Source organism: Elephas maximus, chromosome 14 (assembly GCF_024166365.1).
Source record: "Elephas maximus indicus isolate mEleMax1 chromosome 14, mEleMax1 primary haplotype, whole genome shotgun sequence".
Taxonomy (NCBI): domain Eukaryota; kingdom Metazoa; phylum Chordata; class Mammalia; order Proboscidea; family Elephantidae; genus Elephas; species Elephas maximus.
Genome location: NC_064832.1, coordinates 15,331,358 through 15,348,920, shown reverse-complemented (window position 1 = coordinate 15,348,920; position 17,563 = coordinate 15,331,358). Strand labels below are relative to the sequence as shown.

Below are 17,563 nucleotides of genomic sequence, written 5' to 3'. Positions count from 1 at the left end.
TAAGTGACATGCAATTTAAATTTATTTTCACACTTACATGATTGCTGTTAATTATCGCATCTAACAGTAAAATATGTGGAGGAATTATCACACAAATTGACAGTTGACTGGAGTGTAAAAGGTGGAGATGCAATTATCTTAAACCCAAAATATTCTAGTGAAATATTTACTTGAGAAAATATTGCCACATGCACAAGGATATGGGTTATATTAACAAAAGATTGGAAAGAAGCTAAGTATTCTTAAATAAACATTATATATATATACATCTATATTTATATATATAAATTGCATATATATGATGTAATAAAATTTGGCAGTAGTTAAAAACATATTAAACTGAATATATATATATTTCACTCAAAATATATATATTTGAGGGAACAAAGCATAAAAGAATGATATGCTCACTATTTTAGCATATTTATATCAATTTTGAAAAATGGAACATCTACGTATTTTATTGATATGAAAGTCAATGTTGGTATATACTAAGAATCAAAAAATTTTAATATGTATTAAAGGTGTGAAGATCATAGACCATTCACAAAATTTGCAATGTTTTCCAAATAAATTACAGAAAAACTAAAAAAGGATTTACTACACCACAGATTATGAATGAAGTCCAAACATAATACTGTTGGTAATCCTGAATTCACAGCTCTCTCTGACAATTTGAATTTGTGAGCAAAAGACACCACCTACCTAAGTATAATAGGTGAATCCATTTACATGTGCATCCATTCCTACCACCAAAAATACTTAGACGTAAAAGAAACGGAAGTTATAGGTTCTAGTGAAAAGAGGAGCTATTCTGAAAGTGAATGAGTACCTGTATATTTTACCTGTGGGAGATGTTGGACCTCAGGTTCATTATATGAGAATATCATTTGGATAAGTCATAATCAATGGATTAGTTTTTGTCTTCTACTTTTAGAAGTATAAGATTATTGATGTCCAAATTTATGTGAAAATTGCATGCAATACAAATTATGTTCATTTATGAAATTATTAACTTTTTTGAATGGATAAAACCCAAACACCTGTGCTGTCAAGTCAATTCTGACCCTATAGGACAGAGTAGACCTGCCTCATTGAGTTTCCAAGGAGTGGTGGTGAGTTTGAACTGCCAACCTTTTGGTTAGCTGCCGAAAGCTTAACCACTGTGCCACCAGGGCTCCCTTAGAATGGATATATTATATATTAAATTAAAATCAGCAGCATTGTTTGAGAACATAATACATAAAAGTTTAAATGTTGAGGGGGTTCTAAACTTAATGAGATGTAGGCACCATGATCAGGAAAGCAAGTCATGATAATATAAATGATATGGCGATGGGTACAGTAGTATCTGTGGTGGCTGAAAGCCTAGTGTGTTTAGAGCACAGGCTGCATGTAAGTGTGGAATAGAGAATTTTTGCTTTTGTTTTTTCCCCATCAAACTTAGTTTTATCAGTTGTAATTTATTTGTCTTGATATTGAAGAAAATCATGTGAGAATCCATTAAGCAAATATCTAAAACACATGCAAAAGTAATAACTATAGGCATATCACCTCAATACCTACTAAAGTGCATAAATCTGAATTTCCTTCAATATAGAAATACCCAAATTGTAAAGAACTCGGATTGTATAAGTAATATTTCTTAACACCATGAGTAAATTACGTGTGGCATGCTGACAAATTATTAAAAAACAATAGAGGTGTAAGTTGTACTACTGTACATGTATGTTATCTAATTTTGTGTGAATAAAAAATAATGTATAGTAACAGCAGAGATGGATAGTACTATGCTATGGCAAAAATCTTGTTTGTAAGTGAAAGATTAAAGTAGCAATTAGCCCTCCAAGTCTGAGATTTCCCAAGTCATTTGATAAAGTTTTCATAAAGATATGTACAAGCTTCCTTTAAAAAAAAAAAAAAATTTTTTTTTTTTCCTTTTAAACAAATCTTATTTCTGCATCATTTTACATCTTTCAGGCACCAGTAGAGCCATGGTCAATGCAAACGGCACCACAGGAATAAACTTCATTCTTCTAGGGCCTTTAACCACACACAGATCCACCTATTCCTGTTTGCCATGGTGCTTATGATCTTCATCACCTCACTGATGGGCAACACCCTTATGATCATTCTCATTCATGTGGACCCTCAACTCCACATGCCCATGTACTTCCTGCTTAGCCAGCTTTCTTTCATGGAGATGATGCTGGTCTCCACCATCGTTCCCAAAATGGCAGCCAACTACCTGATGGACACTAGGTCTATCTCTCCCACTGGCTGTGGAGTCCAGATCTTCCTGCTTCTCACTCTGGGAGGGAGTGAATGCTTCCTCTTAACGGCCATGTCCTATGACCGCTATGTGGCCATATGTCACCCACTGTGCTACCCCATTCTCATGAGTCAGAAGCTCTGTTTACTCGTGATGTCAGGTTCCTGGCTCCTGGGAGGGATCGATGGGCTGATGCAGGCTGGTGCCACTTTGAGCTTCCCTTACTGTCACTCACGGGAAATCAATCACTTTTTCTGTGAAGCACCATCACTGGTACGCCTTGCCTGTGCTGACACCACGATTTTTGAGTTTTTCATGTATGTCTGCTGCATTCTGATGCTCTTGATCCCTTTGTCTCTCATTTTGGCCTCATATAGCCTTATCCTGGCTGCAGTGCTCTGCATGTGGTCAGCTGGAGCTGGGAAAAAAGCCTTTAAGACCTGCTCCTCTCACCTGGTGGTTGTGGGACTCTTCTATGGCACCATCATGTTCATCTACATGAGGCCCAAATCTAACGATTCAGAGGACCATGATAAGGTGGTCTCAGTGTTTTATACCATCTTCACACCTGTCTTGAACCCCCTTATATACAGTGTGAGAAATAAAGAAGTCAAGGGTGCCTTGAGGAGGTGGCTGGAGAGACATTTTATGTGATATCAATGCTGAGCATAATTTGCCAAAAGGGCAGCAAACAAACTGGATACAGGTTACATTTCTAAAATATTGTTTTGCTATTTTGTTCATCCCATTTAAATTCTTCTTTTTGTGTTATCAAGTTATTTTGCTCTTACTTTGCCAATCTGGCTCCATTGTTCCTATGTGATTGTTTTTATATATGGTAAACTAATTAAAAATTATATTTGTCCTCCTGTCATAACTTGCAGTGGTGTTTTTGCTCTGAAATTAGGGCTCTGGCAATAAGTATGAGTGATTGAGTTTCTAAATAGCATATGATACGTGCATAATTTGTATTTTTTGATAAATAATGGAAATCATTAATTTTGATGGGGATAATACCTTTTGAAAACTAAATGTAGATCCTAAATCACATAATGAAGATAAAATAAATTCAAATGAAATAAGGACCCAATGTGACCATCAAACATAAAATACGTAAGAAGACATCAAGAAATATTTGCAAAATGTTGCTGTGGGACGATTTGTTAAAGAAACTTCCAGACAGAATATAAAAATGCTAATTGGCTTTTCATGACCTATGTTAAAACCTAAGAGTAGAGAGATGAGCTGAAGAAAAAAATATATTGTGTACAAAGGAGTCAGTACACAGTGGATTCAAAAATAAAACTTTCTTTCAGCAAAGAAGTCTCAAATTAAGAAAGGGCCTCAGGCCAAAGATCCAACACAAGTTGTGACTCTAAAATCATTTATTAAGGCTTCAGGACGATTTAAGACACTGTACCTTAAATAAACATCCAAACAGACAAAAGACCTTCTATAAATCTTGAGAGTCTTGTAGGTTCTCTTTAGTTAAAAATAAATAGGACTACTAAAATGTTTTAGGGCACTGTAGTGCAGCAGAGTCACAGGAAGCCCAAGGTTGGTAGTTGTGGGTTATGCCTAACGGAGTAAATTCCAGTAAGATTCACGGAAAACTCGCAATGTTTGCAAGCATGTTTTTCTGACAGAAATACCATTAGTTTGGTCTGAGTAAGCTGATTGAGGTGCTCTACCATAAGAAAACTACTCAGTTTTCTTATGGTAGAGCAAGGGTGACTCAGAAAGCAGAGGCAAAAATCATGTAGAATAATTCCCAGAGAATCACACTGAATCTTAGTTAAGGAGCTGGCAACAATTTCTACCAGAATTTTAGAATTGCAAGTGACTGTATGCTACCCCATTCCCTATTTTAAGAAATGTCTTAAGAGTAATTGTGTTGGTGCAATTATATAATCCCCATGCTGTGACAAAGAGAGAAACCAAGACTTCTAGTGCACATGCCCAGCTGAGAGCCCGGCCAAATTCAAAGCCATTTTTTTCAGTCCTTGGTGGCACATCATGCAAGTGTATCTTTCAGCTCCCAGTTGAGCCACTTCCACTGATGAAGCGTGGAGTAGAGATGAGCTGTCCCTGATGAAACCTGCTGAAATTGCAAATTCATTTGCAAAATAAATAATTGTTGTTTTAAACTGCTGTGCTTTGTGGATACACACACACACACACACACACACACACACACACATATACACACACTGGAATAGTGCTCAGGTGAATATATGTGTTACCTAAAACCCATAATAAAGATATGAACTACATTTGAATAAAAGGGGTTATAATTCTCTTTCCCTACTTCATATAATCTGGAACCATTGTTCTGAAAATAATATTTTTATCTGTTTAGAATTATTTTATATTACAGAGAAGTCTTACCACTTCGGCTTTGATTAAAGTTTTAAGATGTTCTAGAAGTGAAAAATCAAAAACAATGTGGTTGAGGAAAACCACTTAGATTTTTCCGTGAGAGGGCCAGGGGTTGCCGTCTGGGATCAGTCAACTAAGAACGTGTACCTTGGGTAAGTTAGCTTCTCTGATATACAGCTATTCTGTCTATAAAAACAGCATTCCTAAAATTAAAAATATATGTATTATCAAGATTAATTTAAGTTAGTAATGTGAAAATAACATGACAGAGACTTCAGTGCCTGGAAACATGGCAGATGAGCTGTCATAACCAACACACAGAGCTAGTTGAATAGATAGATAGACAGACTTGGAAACAGATTATAGGCATGTGGATCTAAGTTTTTCTTTCATGCATTAAAGAACTGCATATATATACCACAGACACACACATACACAAATAAAAACAGTAATTAGAAAAATAAGGCAGAAGGAAGTAGCTTCTTTACCAGAATATTAGTCAAAGGAAATAAAAAAACAATGCTGTATCAACTTTCATGGCTCTGTGTTTCATGGACAACAGGAGATAAACTACAAGGCCCCTAAAGGTGAGGATTCAGAAGAACTCTGAATAAACCAGGGAATGTAAGGGACAACACAATCCTGTCTGAGTTAGCTAGAAATTAACCTCCCAGCTCCTCAAGTAGGTCCAGGAAATCTGCAGAAAATTCTTTCTCAGTGAATGGCACCAAGTAGAGTGGCTGAGAACTCGGTCAAGAACTTGTAGGTCACATAAAAAGCCCATAATTGTCTGCTGGAGAGAGAGGTCCCATGGAGCAGCATTGTGGTACTAGACATGGGAGTGAAGAAGTATTCTTGGACATCCAGCCCAATAGGTTTTCAGATGACTCCAGCCAGTATCTGATTGCAACTTCAAAATGGACATTCTAGCAGAGAACCAACCCACTCAACCCAGAATCCTGGGGAGATAATAACTTATTGTTTTAAACTGCCAAGTTTTGTGGTGTTTTGTTAGACAGCAATAGCTGTGAAGATATGAGTTAAAATATATAATACCTTTTATTGTTTGAGTAGATGAAGTTGTAATAAAATTAGTTTTTGATTAATTAAGTGTATGGTACATTGTCCTAGATTATCACTAAACATAAAGAAGTAAAGTGCATATTGTCTTAAATGACACAAAGAAATCGTGAAATGCAAAAAAATAATCAATCCAAAGAAGACAGGAATGAGATGAAGGGGGGACACAGAGAAGATAAGTAACTAAAAATCACTACATTGAATAATATAAAGTTTTTTTTAATTTAAAATAAAAAAAACTAATAAGCTGAAAAACATAAGTTTTTCAGCAAATGTAAATAGACTAAATATTCCGAGCAAAGAATCTAGACTGGAGAAAACCTTTTCGTATTTTAATTGTTGTTGTTAGGTTCCTTCATGTGGGTTCCTACTCAGAGCAACCCTATGTGCATCATAATGAAACACTGCCCCATTTTGCCCCAACCTAACTATCATTTCTATGTTTGAGCCCATTATTGCGGCCACTGTGTTAATCCCTCATTTTTGCTGACCCTCTACTTCACCAAGCATGATGTCCTTCTCCAGGGACTGGTTCCTCCTTATAATATGTCCAAATTACATGGGACGAAATCTCGCCATCCTCGCTTCTAAGGAGCATTCTTGCTGTACTTCTTCCAAGACAAATTTGACCATTCTTTTGACAGTCCATTTTATATTCAATATTTTCCACCAACACCGTGATTCTAAGGCATCGATTCTTCTTTGGTCTTCCTTACTCGTTGTCCATCTTTCACATGCAGAAGTGGCAAAAGGCAACTGAAAATACAATGGCTTGGGTCAGGTGCACCTTAGTCCTCAAAGTGACATTTTTGCTTTTTAACACTTTAAAGAGGGCTTTTGCAGCCAATTTGCCAAATGCAATACATCCTTTGATTTTTTGACTGCTGCTTCCACTGGAGTTAATTGTAGATCAAAGTAAAATTAAATCCTTGACAACGTCAGTATTTTCTCCATTTATCACGATGTTGGTTACTGGTCCAGTTTTGAGGATTTTTGTTTTCTTTATTTTGAGGTGTAATTCATACTGAAGGCTGACGTCTTTGATCTTCATCAGCAAGTGCTTCAAGTCCTCTTTACTTTCAACAGGCAAGGCTGTGTGTTCTGCATATTGCAGGTTGTTAATGAGTTTTTCTCTAATCCTGATGCTGCCTTCTTCATATAGTCCATCTCAGATCATTTGCTCAGCATACAAATTGAATAAGTATGGTGAAAGGATACAATCCTGATGCACATCTTTTCTGATTTCAAACTAAGCAGTGTCCCATTGTTGTGTTCCAGTTACTGCCTCTTGGTCTATGTAGAGAATCCGCATGAGCAAAATGAAGTGTCCTGGAATTCCCACTCTTTGCAATGTTATCCAAAATTTGTTATGATCTACTCAGTCAAATGCCTTTGAATAGTCAATAATTAACACAGAAAGATCTTTCTGTTCCACAGTCAGCCCCTGGCCTTGTTCTGACTGATGATATTGAGCTTTTCCTTTGTCTCTTTCCATAGATGTAGTCGTTTTGACTTCTGTGTATTCCATCTGGTGAGGGCCATGTGCATAGTTGCCGTTTATGTTGGTGAAAAAAAGGTATTTGCAATGAAGAAGTCATTGGTCTCGCAAAACTCTATCATTCAATCTCCGGCATTGTTTCTATCACCAAGGCCATATTTTCTGACTACCAACTGTTCTTCTTTGTTTCCAACTTTCACATTCTAATCACCAGTAATTACCAATGCATCCTGATTGCACGTTCAATCAATTTCAGACTACAGAAGCTGAAAAAAATCTTCAATTTCTTCAACTTTGTTCTTAGTGGTTGCTGCGTAAATTTGAATGATAGTCATATTAACTGGTCTTCCTTATAGGCCTATGGATATTATCCTATCACTGACAGCACTGTACTTCAGGATAGACCTCGAATTGTTCTTTTTGACCATAAATGTAACACCATTCCTCTTCAAGTTGTCATTTCTGGCGTAGTAGGCTATGTGTTGTCCAATTCAAAATGGCCAATACCAGTCCATTTCAGCTCACTAATGCCTAGGATATCGATGCTTATGTGTTCCATTTCGTTTTTGAAGATTTCCAATTTTTCTAGATTCATACTTCGTATATTTCAGGTTCCAAGCATTAGTGGTATTTTCAATTGCCTCATATGCATGTGAAAGATGGACAATGAATAAGGAAGACTGAAGAAGAATAGATGCTTTTGAATTGTGGTGTTGGCAAAGAATATTTAATATACCAAAAGAACAAACAAATCTGTCTTGGAAGTAGTACAGCCAGAATGCTCCTTAGAAGCCAGGATGGTGATACTGCATCTAACATACTTTGGCCGTGTTGTCAGAAGAGATCAGTCCCTGGAGAAGGACATCATGCCTGGTAAAGTACAGGGTCAGCTTAAAAGAGGAAGACCCTCAATGAGATGGATTGACACAGTGTCTGCAACAATGGGCTCAAGCATAACAACGACTGTAAGTATGGCACGGGGCCGGACAGTGTTTCTTTCTGTGGTACATAGGATTGCTATGAGTCGGAAGCGCCTCCACTGCACCTAATAACAACAACAATAAACATCTTTCTGGTATTCTCAGCTTTTAGCCAAGATCCACCGGACATCAGCAATTATATCCCTCCTTCCATGTCATTTTCTTTATTTTTTGTCTTTCAAATCAGGATTTTTTTATTTTAATATTTATTTAACCACAACTTATTTTTAAAAAAGAAAAGAAAAGAAAGGGAACATATATCTGTGTACCCAAAGCCTAGCACACAGAGCACATGTTTCTTGTAGATCAGAGTCATTATACATGGTTGTCTGCCCGATGGATCAGAATCAAGTCATACAGAAATACAGCTGTATATGGCTTCATTATGTCATATCTTCTTTGACAAGACAAGTGATGGGACTTACCATTGTGCCAGTTGGGTAGTGTTCACATAGTTCATCTGAAGAGTTAGTGTTTCTTACTCTTTGGTCTGCCATCCCAATGATCCAGATCTTTCTTCATTATAATACCCTGATTCCATTATCGTTTGAAATCCTTCCACTGGCTATATACTTACATATTCAAATTTATCTCTCTAGGTTTATAGTCTCAGTCTTCCTCAATACATTTAATCAATTAATATATAAAAACAGAACCACCGTGGCCAGAAGTAGAACTGAAGTTAATGTAACAGTGGTTAAGAATTTCAACCTAGGTTTACATTCCTACCCATTACTATCCACAGGACTCTGGATGTGATAATAGCACCTACTTCATGGGGTTAATACGGGCATGGAATGAGCAATGTATGAAAAGTACTTGGTACTGTTCCTGACAGTGCACAATAAATGTTGTAATTATAATTAACAATGCACATGTTATAATTGTTATTATGTGATAGCAATGATGGAAATAACAGTAATTCCCAAATGTTATCAGGTAGATATTTTGATTTTTCTCTCTTTTTTTTTAATTATGCTTTAGATGAAGGTTTACAGAGCAAATTAATATCTCATTAGGCAATAAATACACATACTGTTTTGTGACATTGGTTGCCAACCCTACACCATGTCAACATTCTACCCTTGTCAACCTTGGGTTCCCCATTATCAGCTTTCCTGTTCCCTCCAGCCTTCTCATCCTTGCCCCTGGGTTGGTGTGCCCATTTAGTCTTGATTTGTTTTACGGGTCTGTCTAAATTTTGGCTGAAGGGTGAACCTTCGGAGTGACTTCAGTACTGATTTAAAAGGACACTTAGGGGCCATACTCTCGAGGTTTCTCCAGTCTCTGTCAGACCAGTAAGTATGGTCTTTTTTTGTAAGTTATAGTTTTGTTCTGCATTTTTCTCCAGTTCTGTCCTGGACCCTCTATTGTGATCCTTGTCAGAGCAGTCGTTGGTGGTAGCTGGGCACCATCTAGTTATGCTGGACTCAGTCTGGTGGAGGCTGTGGTAGTTGCGGCCCGTTAGTTTCCACATCCTTTTCTGAATCGGCTTGAATTTCTGGCAGTTTTCTGTTGATGTACTGCTGCAGCCATTTTTTAAGTATCTTCAGCAAAATTTTACTTGAGTGAAATTTTAAGGAGGCATATTTAAATATAAAGACAAAGAATATATGAAATTTAAAAGGTCAAAAAGATACGTAAGACAAATATTAATTAAAAGGAAATATGGTTTAGCTATAAAATATTAAACAAAGCAGATTTTAAGAAAAAAATCTCTAGATATGAAGATGCTCACACACACCATATAAGACAGGCTCTATTTTTTTTTGGATTATTAGCTTGGAGTCCTGGTGGTGCAGTGGTTAAAAGCTGACACTTATCAAAAGGTTGGCAGTTCAAATCCACCAGCTGCTCCTTGAAAACCCTACAAGGCAGTTCTGCTTCACCCTATAGGGTTGCTATGAGTTGTAATTGACTCAACATGATTGGTTTTTATTTTTTCATATTAGCCAGCATGTTTTGTAATGCTCCTTGGTTTTCAGATACTTTCACTGACTTTATTTGACTCTATACCAAGGAGAACTACATTTCCCAAGATCCTTTGCCAGCATATTTCTTGTAGGAAATCACAATGTAAGACTGTCAGAAGATTAGAAAGGCTATAGGACAGAAGTCAGCAAATTTCTCCTTCTCTCTTTCCCCACTTCAACTATAGTTCCTGGAAGTAACCGTGGCTCGCCATGATTTCACTTTGAATAAATAGCCACTCTCTTCATGGTTTCAAATATTGTCTGCTGGTCCTCACCTTGGTTCTGGGTTCTGCATGAGGGCCCCACCCATGGGGTCCTGGAAGCCATCTTGTCCTGCTGTTTGACAGTTTTCTGGGTGTTGAAGCAACATACTGATGGGAGTCTCTAAGTTGATTCAGCTTCCCTTGTTTGGTTCCTTGATTCCTTCATCTCCTATTGAAGTACTTATCTGAATTCTGTTCTCTCTTTTGAAATAGCTAGTGATCTCTCTCCTGATAACTGATTTTTAGATGAGGAAATTAGGCTTAGAAAAATGTTTTTGAAAGAGACAACCTACTGGAGACATTTTCTTCTCATGATGATGGAAGAAACAATAGAGAAATATGAAAATATAATATCGCTGAAACTCTAGGCTTGGAAGTGGTATACAGACACTTTCAGCCACATGCTATTGAGCAAAGTTTATCAAATCACTAGGTTAACGCGTGATGGAGTGAAGAAGCGTGCTCCTCATGTGATCAGCAGAAGGCAGTAAATACTTGTCAAATGATAGTCTCTTTATCACAGACTCCAAACACCATGGGCAGAAAGTTAGTTGAAAAAACTCTTTAGCAACCATAAGAGTATATTCCACAATTATCATGGCAGATAGGAAACCCTGGTGGCGTAGTGGTTAAGTGCTATGGCTGTTAACCAAAAGGTTGGCAGTTCGAGTCCACCAGGCGCTCCTTGGAAACTCTATGGGGCAGTTGTACTCTGTCCTATAGGGTCGCTATGAGGCAGAATCGACTCAACAGCAGTGGGTTTTTTGGGGTTTTGCATCATGGCAGATAAGGCAATATGAATCTTTTAAAAAGCATATCTCAGAGAGAAGATCCAGGGGCTATGCTATCAAAAAAATGAATGTGAAAACTACTCCAAGGAGGCAGAAAAGTGGCCTTATCAGTGACTATTCCTCATCAGAAATATAGTGGGCCTTTAAATGTCTGCCTGATGGAATTTCAGAATTTCTGGGGACCCACGATTCCTGTGGATATCTCATTCTTTCTTTCCTAATACCAGTGTTTATTTCCGTTATCCTGTCCCTGTCCAACCAAGACATGCTGGATATTTGGATAACTGGGAAATTTAGATAATTCACAGGTCATCAGATAAAAGATGGACCTTATTGGTGACTGCTTATCACCAAGAGATCCTGGGCTTTGAGCTTATTCCATGACTGAACGGGACATTTGGTTGTCTCCTTTGGAGAGGAGTTGGGACCCAGAAGGGTGAACTACTTGATTAGGAATGTTGGTTAATCATCTGATCCTCATCCTTCCTGGCTCAAGTTTAGATTGCACTTCCCTTTTCTCTGAAGTTAAGTGTGGACTGTGAAACATTAGTGCAAGTGACATGCGTAACCCATGGCAAGAATTTAGAGCCAGCGAGTGAAATTCCATGTTCTTTCCATCTTCCAGAAATTGCTGTTGCTTCACAATGAGGGAAGCACCATCAGCCTGTGTCCCTGAGGGAGGACAAATCCCAAGATAACATGCAGCGTGATCCAGAAATCCACTGTTGTGGTTTTATGATAGAGATTTTTTTTTAATCACTGGTGTTATACTACAGCATAAACTAGAATATTATAACTAATTGCCCACATTCTAGACAAAAATTCATGTTTGGGATTCCACTCATCTAAAATTAACAAAATCTTGTCATTCCAGTAAGAAATTTGGGAATGTAGCTAAGTACACAGAGGGTAAAATTTCAGTGTTGAAGGGGAATTAGATTTGTGTATAAGTGGTAAAGACCAATGTTAAAATAATTTGGTAGTTTTTAAAATTTTTTTCTAACAAAATAAGACATAGACTCTGAAGTAACCCAATCTTCAAAAATACTGATATAGGATAGATGGAAATTACATAGGGGAATACAAAATAAATTCTTTTGTTCTTCTCATATTTTATAGAATAATCTCAGAAATCATACTTTTCATTAAGATTTCTGCCATTTTATTTTCATATCAAAAATATTTGAAAGGTAAAAATAAATATATCCTTCCAGCTTTCAAAAATAATCACTGAGTGTATCACAATAAACTGTTCTCTTAATTTGTTTTATTTCTGGGAGTATGCAATAAAATTGCCAAGGAAAACAATAAGGCATCAGCCAATATACTGGATTATGCAATGCTGAGTATATTCCTCAGCCTCCCTCAGAGTATGCACATGACCCCTTCCCTCACGAAAGTTGTTCTCACTTGTAAATTACTTTCACAGAAAAACAAACAAATATTTCTAATGCTAAGAAAACATGGCTGTAGGCATCAGATGATAGTGGGTAAAAAAAAAAAAAAGTGGTTAGAGCATCAAAAATCAGAAAAAAAGTATTTCCTTTTTATTAGATGAAATAAATTTCTAAATGTTCACCATCACTACTCATTTTTCTTTTGGTATCTGGAGACCATAAACATCACTATTCATGGCACCATGACCTGCACAGTGACTAATAAATGATAAGTGTTTGATAACCTAATTGTTGACCTAAATAATATGTAAATTGGTGGCTATATTTTCTTTTTTTATGTAGCATAAAGTAAGTTCCCTAAAACCCGTTGCCATCGAGTGGGTTCTGACTCCGACCAACCCTATACGACAGAGTAGAACTGTGCCATAGGGTTTCCAAGGAGTACCTGGTGGATTTGAACTGCTAACCTTTTGGTTTGTAGCTGTAGCTCTTAACCGCTATGTTACCAGGGTTTCCAAAGTGAATCCACGGTCTTATATCAAAACTTGCTACTACATTCTGTAAATTGTATTTCCAGGCTTGGAGTGGATAAGAAAAGAAATTATAAACAAGAAATTTAAACATGGACTCATTGAGAAAAAATGTATATATATATATATAGTCCAATCAAATGAATTATTTGCAAGGGAAAAAGAATTAATATTTTGTTATAAAAGCTATGATTGGCAATAAATTTACTTTAAGTGAAATCATAACAGCAAGATATAAAATTGTTCTAAATTGAAATTTTTAAGCTTATTTTAAAAATCATAAACAGAGTGAGGGTAACGGGGAAGTTATGGTATATGGAAGCTTTTCAGAAGTAAATATTTAGCAAATGTGTATGGATAACAATTCTTTTTTTTAATATTAAGTATTCTTTTTATTGTGCTTTAAGTGAAAGTTTACAATTCTAGTAAGTTTCTCATACAAAAACTTATACAGACATGGTTAAGGTGATCCTAGTTGCTCTGCCTACAATGTGACAGCACTCTCCTTCTTTCTCCTTCCTGTGTCCATTCATCCAGTTCCTGTCCCCCTCTGCCTTCTCATCTCGCCTCCAGACAGGCTTTACCCACACGGTCACAATGTGTCTACTTGAGCTAAGAAGCACAATCCTCACCAGTTTCATCTTATGTCTTATAGTCCAGTCTAATCTTTGTCTGCAGAAGTGGCTTCAGAATGGTTTTAGTTTTGGGCTAACAGAGAGTCCAAGGGCCATGACCTCTGGAGCCCTTCCAGTGTTCAGTCAGACCATTTAGCCTGGTCTCTTTTACTAGAATTTGAGGTCTGCATTCCACTTTTCTCCTGCTCCATCAGAGATTCTCTGTTGTGTTCCCTTTCAGTGCAGTCATTGGTGGTAACCGGGCACCATCTAGTTCTTCCAGTCTCAGGCTGTTAGAGTCTCTGGTTTAAGTGGCACTTTCTGTCTCTTGGGCTCATATTTCCTTGAGTCCTTGGTGTTCATTCTCCTTTGCTCCAGGCGGATTGAGATCAATTGATGCATCTTACATGGCCGCTTGCTAACTTTCAAGACCCCGGACACCACTCATCAAAGTGGGATGTGGAATACTTTCTTAATACGATTTGTTACGTCAGTTGACCTAGATGTCCCCTGAACCATGGTCCCCAGACTCCCACCCTTGCTACTGTGTCCCTCGAAGTGTTTTGTTGTATTCAGGAAACTGCTTAGCTTTTGGATTAGTCCGGTTGCGCTGACTTCCCCTGTATTGTGTGTTGTCCTTCCCTTCACCTAAAATGATTCTTGTCTACTCTGTAATTAGTGAATATCCCTCTTCCTCCTTCCCCATTCTCGTAATCATCAAAGAATGTTTTCTTCTGTGTTTAAACCTTTTCCTGAGTTCTTATAATAGTGGTCTCAAGCAATATTTGTCCTGCGACTGACTAATTTCAGTCAGCATAATGCCTTCCAGATTCCTACATGTTATGAGATGTTTCATGGATTCATTGTTTTTCTCTATTGTTCCATCGTATTCCATTGTGTGAATATACCATAATTTGTTTATCCATTTATCCATTGGTGGGCACCTTGATTGTTTCCTTCTCTTTGCTATTGTAACAGTGCTGCAGTGAACATGGGTGTGCATATTTCTATTCTTGTAGGGCTCTTATTTCTCTACATTATATTCCAAGGACTGGGATTGCTGGATCGTATGGTACTCCTATCTTTTTAAGGAAACGCCAAATCGATTTCCTAAGTGGTTGTACCATTTTACATTCCCACCAGCAATGTATAAGTGTTCCAGTCTCTCCACAACCTCTCCAACATTTATTATTTTGTGTTTTTTAGATTAGAGCCAGCTTCGTTGTGGTAAGATGGTATCTGATTGTAGTTTTGATTTGCATTTCTCTAAAGGCCATTGACCATGAGCGTTTCCTAACGTAGCTGTTAGCTGCCTGAACGTCTTATTTGGTGAAGTGTCTGTTCATACTCTTTGCCCATTTTTTAATTGGTTTATTTGTCTTTTTGTTGTTGAAGTTTGGCAGTATCTTGTAGATTTTAAAGATTTAGACACTGATCGGATTTGTTGTAGCCAAATTTTTTTTCCCAGTCTATACGTAGTCTTTTTACTCTTTTGGTGAGGCCTTTGGATGAGGATAAGTGTTTCATTTTTAGAAGCTCCCAGTTATCGACTTTACCTTCCAGTGTTTGTGCATTGCTGGCAATGTTTTGTATACTGTTTATGCTATGTTTGAGGGCTACTAGAGTTCTTCCTATTTTTTCTTCCATGATCTTTATCATTTTAGATTTTATATTTAGGTCTTTGATCCATTTTGAGTTAGTTTTTCTGCATGGTGTGAGAGGTATGGGTCTTGTTTTATTTTTTTGCAGATGGGTATCCAGTTATTCCAGCACCATTTGTTAAAGAGACTGTCTTTTCTCCATTTAATGGACTTTGGGCCTTTGTTAAATACAAGCTGCTCATACGTGGATGAATTTATGTCTGAATTCTCAGTTCTGTTCCATTGGTCTATGTACCTGCTGTTGTGCCAGTACCAGGCTGTTTTGACTACCCTGGTGTTGTAATATGTACTAAAATCAGGTAGTGTGAGGCCTCCCACTTTGTTCTAATTTTTCAGTACTGTTTTACTCATTTAGGGCCTCTTCCCTTTCCATATGAACTTGGTGATTTGTTTCTCCTTCTCATTAAAAAATGCCATTGGAGTTTGGATCAGGCTTGCATTTATCTATAGATTGCTTGGAGTAGAATAAACATTTTCACAATCTTGAGTCTTCCCATTGAAGAACAAGGTATGTTTTTTCACTTACGTAGGTCTCTTTCGGTTTCTTGCAGTAGTGTCTCATAGTTTTCTTTGTATAGGTCTTTTATGTCTCTGGTTAGATATGTTCCTAAGTATTTAATCTTCTTGGGGCTATTGTAAATGGTATTCATTTCATGATTTCCTCTTCGACTTTCTCTTTGCTCATATAGAGGAATCCAACTGGTTTTTGCATGTTTATCTTGTATCCTGATACTTGGCTGAAATCTTCTATTAGTTCCAGTAGTTTTCTTGTGGATTCTTTAGGGTTTTCCGTGTATAAAATCATATCATCTGCAAATAGAGATAGTTTATTTCTTCCTTACCAATTTGGATGCTTTTTTTTTTTTTTTTCCCTAGACTAATTGCTCTGGCTAGGACCTCCAGAACAATGTTGAATAAAAGTGATGATAAAGGACATCCTTGTCTGGTTCCCGTTCTCAAGGGGAATGATTTCAGACTCACTCCATTTAGGGTGCTGTTGGCTGTTGGCTTTACATAAATGTCCTTTATTATGTGGAGGAATTTTCCTTCTACTCCTATTTTGCTGAGAGTCTTTATCATGAATGGATGTTGGACTTTGTCAAATGCCTTTTCTGCATCAACCCATAAGACCATGTGGTTCTTGTCTTTTATTTATATGATGGATTACATTGATTGTTTTTCAAATGTTAAACCATCCCAGCATACCTAGTATGAATCCTACTTGGTCAAGGTGAATTACTTTTTCAATAAGTTGTTGGCTAGAATTTTGCTGAGGGTTTTTGTGTCTAAGTTCATGGGGAATATTGGTCTGTAATTTTCTTTTTTTGTGATGTCTTCACCTGGATTTGTTATGACGGTTATGCTGGCTTCATAGAATGAGATTGGGAGTATTCCATCCTTTTCTATGTTCTGAAATACCTTTAGTAGTAGTGGTGTTAACACTTCTCTGAAAGTTTGGTAGAATTCTCCAGTGAAGTCATCAGGGCCAGGGCTTTAATTTATTGGGAATTTTTAATTATCTTTTCAATTTCTTCTTTTGTTATAGGTTTATTTAGCTGTTCTACATCTGTGTTAGATTAGGTAGGTAGTGTGTTTCTAGAAATTTATCCAATTCTTCTAGGTTTTCAAATTTGTTGGAGTACAATTTTTCATAATATTCTGTTATGATTCTTTTAATTCAGTTGGGTCTGTTGTAATATTGCCGATCTCATTTCTTATTTGGGTTATTTGCTTTCTCTCCTATTTTTCTTTTGTCCATTTGGCCAATGGTTTATCGATTTTGTTGATCTTTTCATAGAACCAGCTGTTGGTCTTGTTAACTCTTTCAATTGTTTTTCTTTTCTCTATTTCATTTAATTCTGCTCTAATTTTTATTATTTTGTTTCTACTGGTACCCTAGGACTTCTTTTGCTGCTTTCTTTCTATTTCTTTGAGTTGTAGGGATAATTCTTTGATTTTGGCCTTTTCTTCTTTTGGATGTGTGCATTTATTGCTATAAATTGACCTCTGAGCACTGTTTTGCTGTGTCCCACAGGTCCTGGTAGGAAGTATTTTCATTCTCATTTGATTCTACGAATTTCTTTATTCCACCCTTAATTTCTTCTATAACCCAGTAGTATTTCAG

The 17,563-nt window shown here is 36.9% G+C and overlaps 1 pseudogene; it reads left to right on the top strand.

Moving 5' to 3' along the window:
* Positions 1-1,994: 1,994 nt before the first annotated feature.
* LOC126057976 (olfactory receptor 2T33-like) lies at positions 1,995-2,926 on the top strand (annotated as a pseudogene).
* The last annotated feature ends 14,637 nt before the right edge of the window (positions 2,927-17,563 follow it).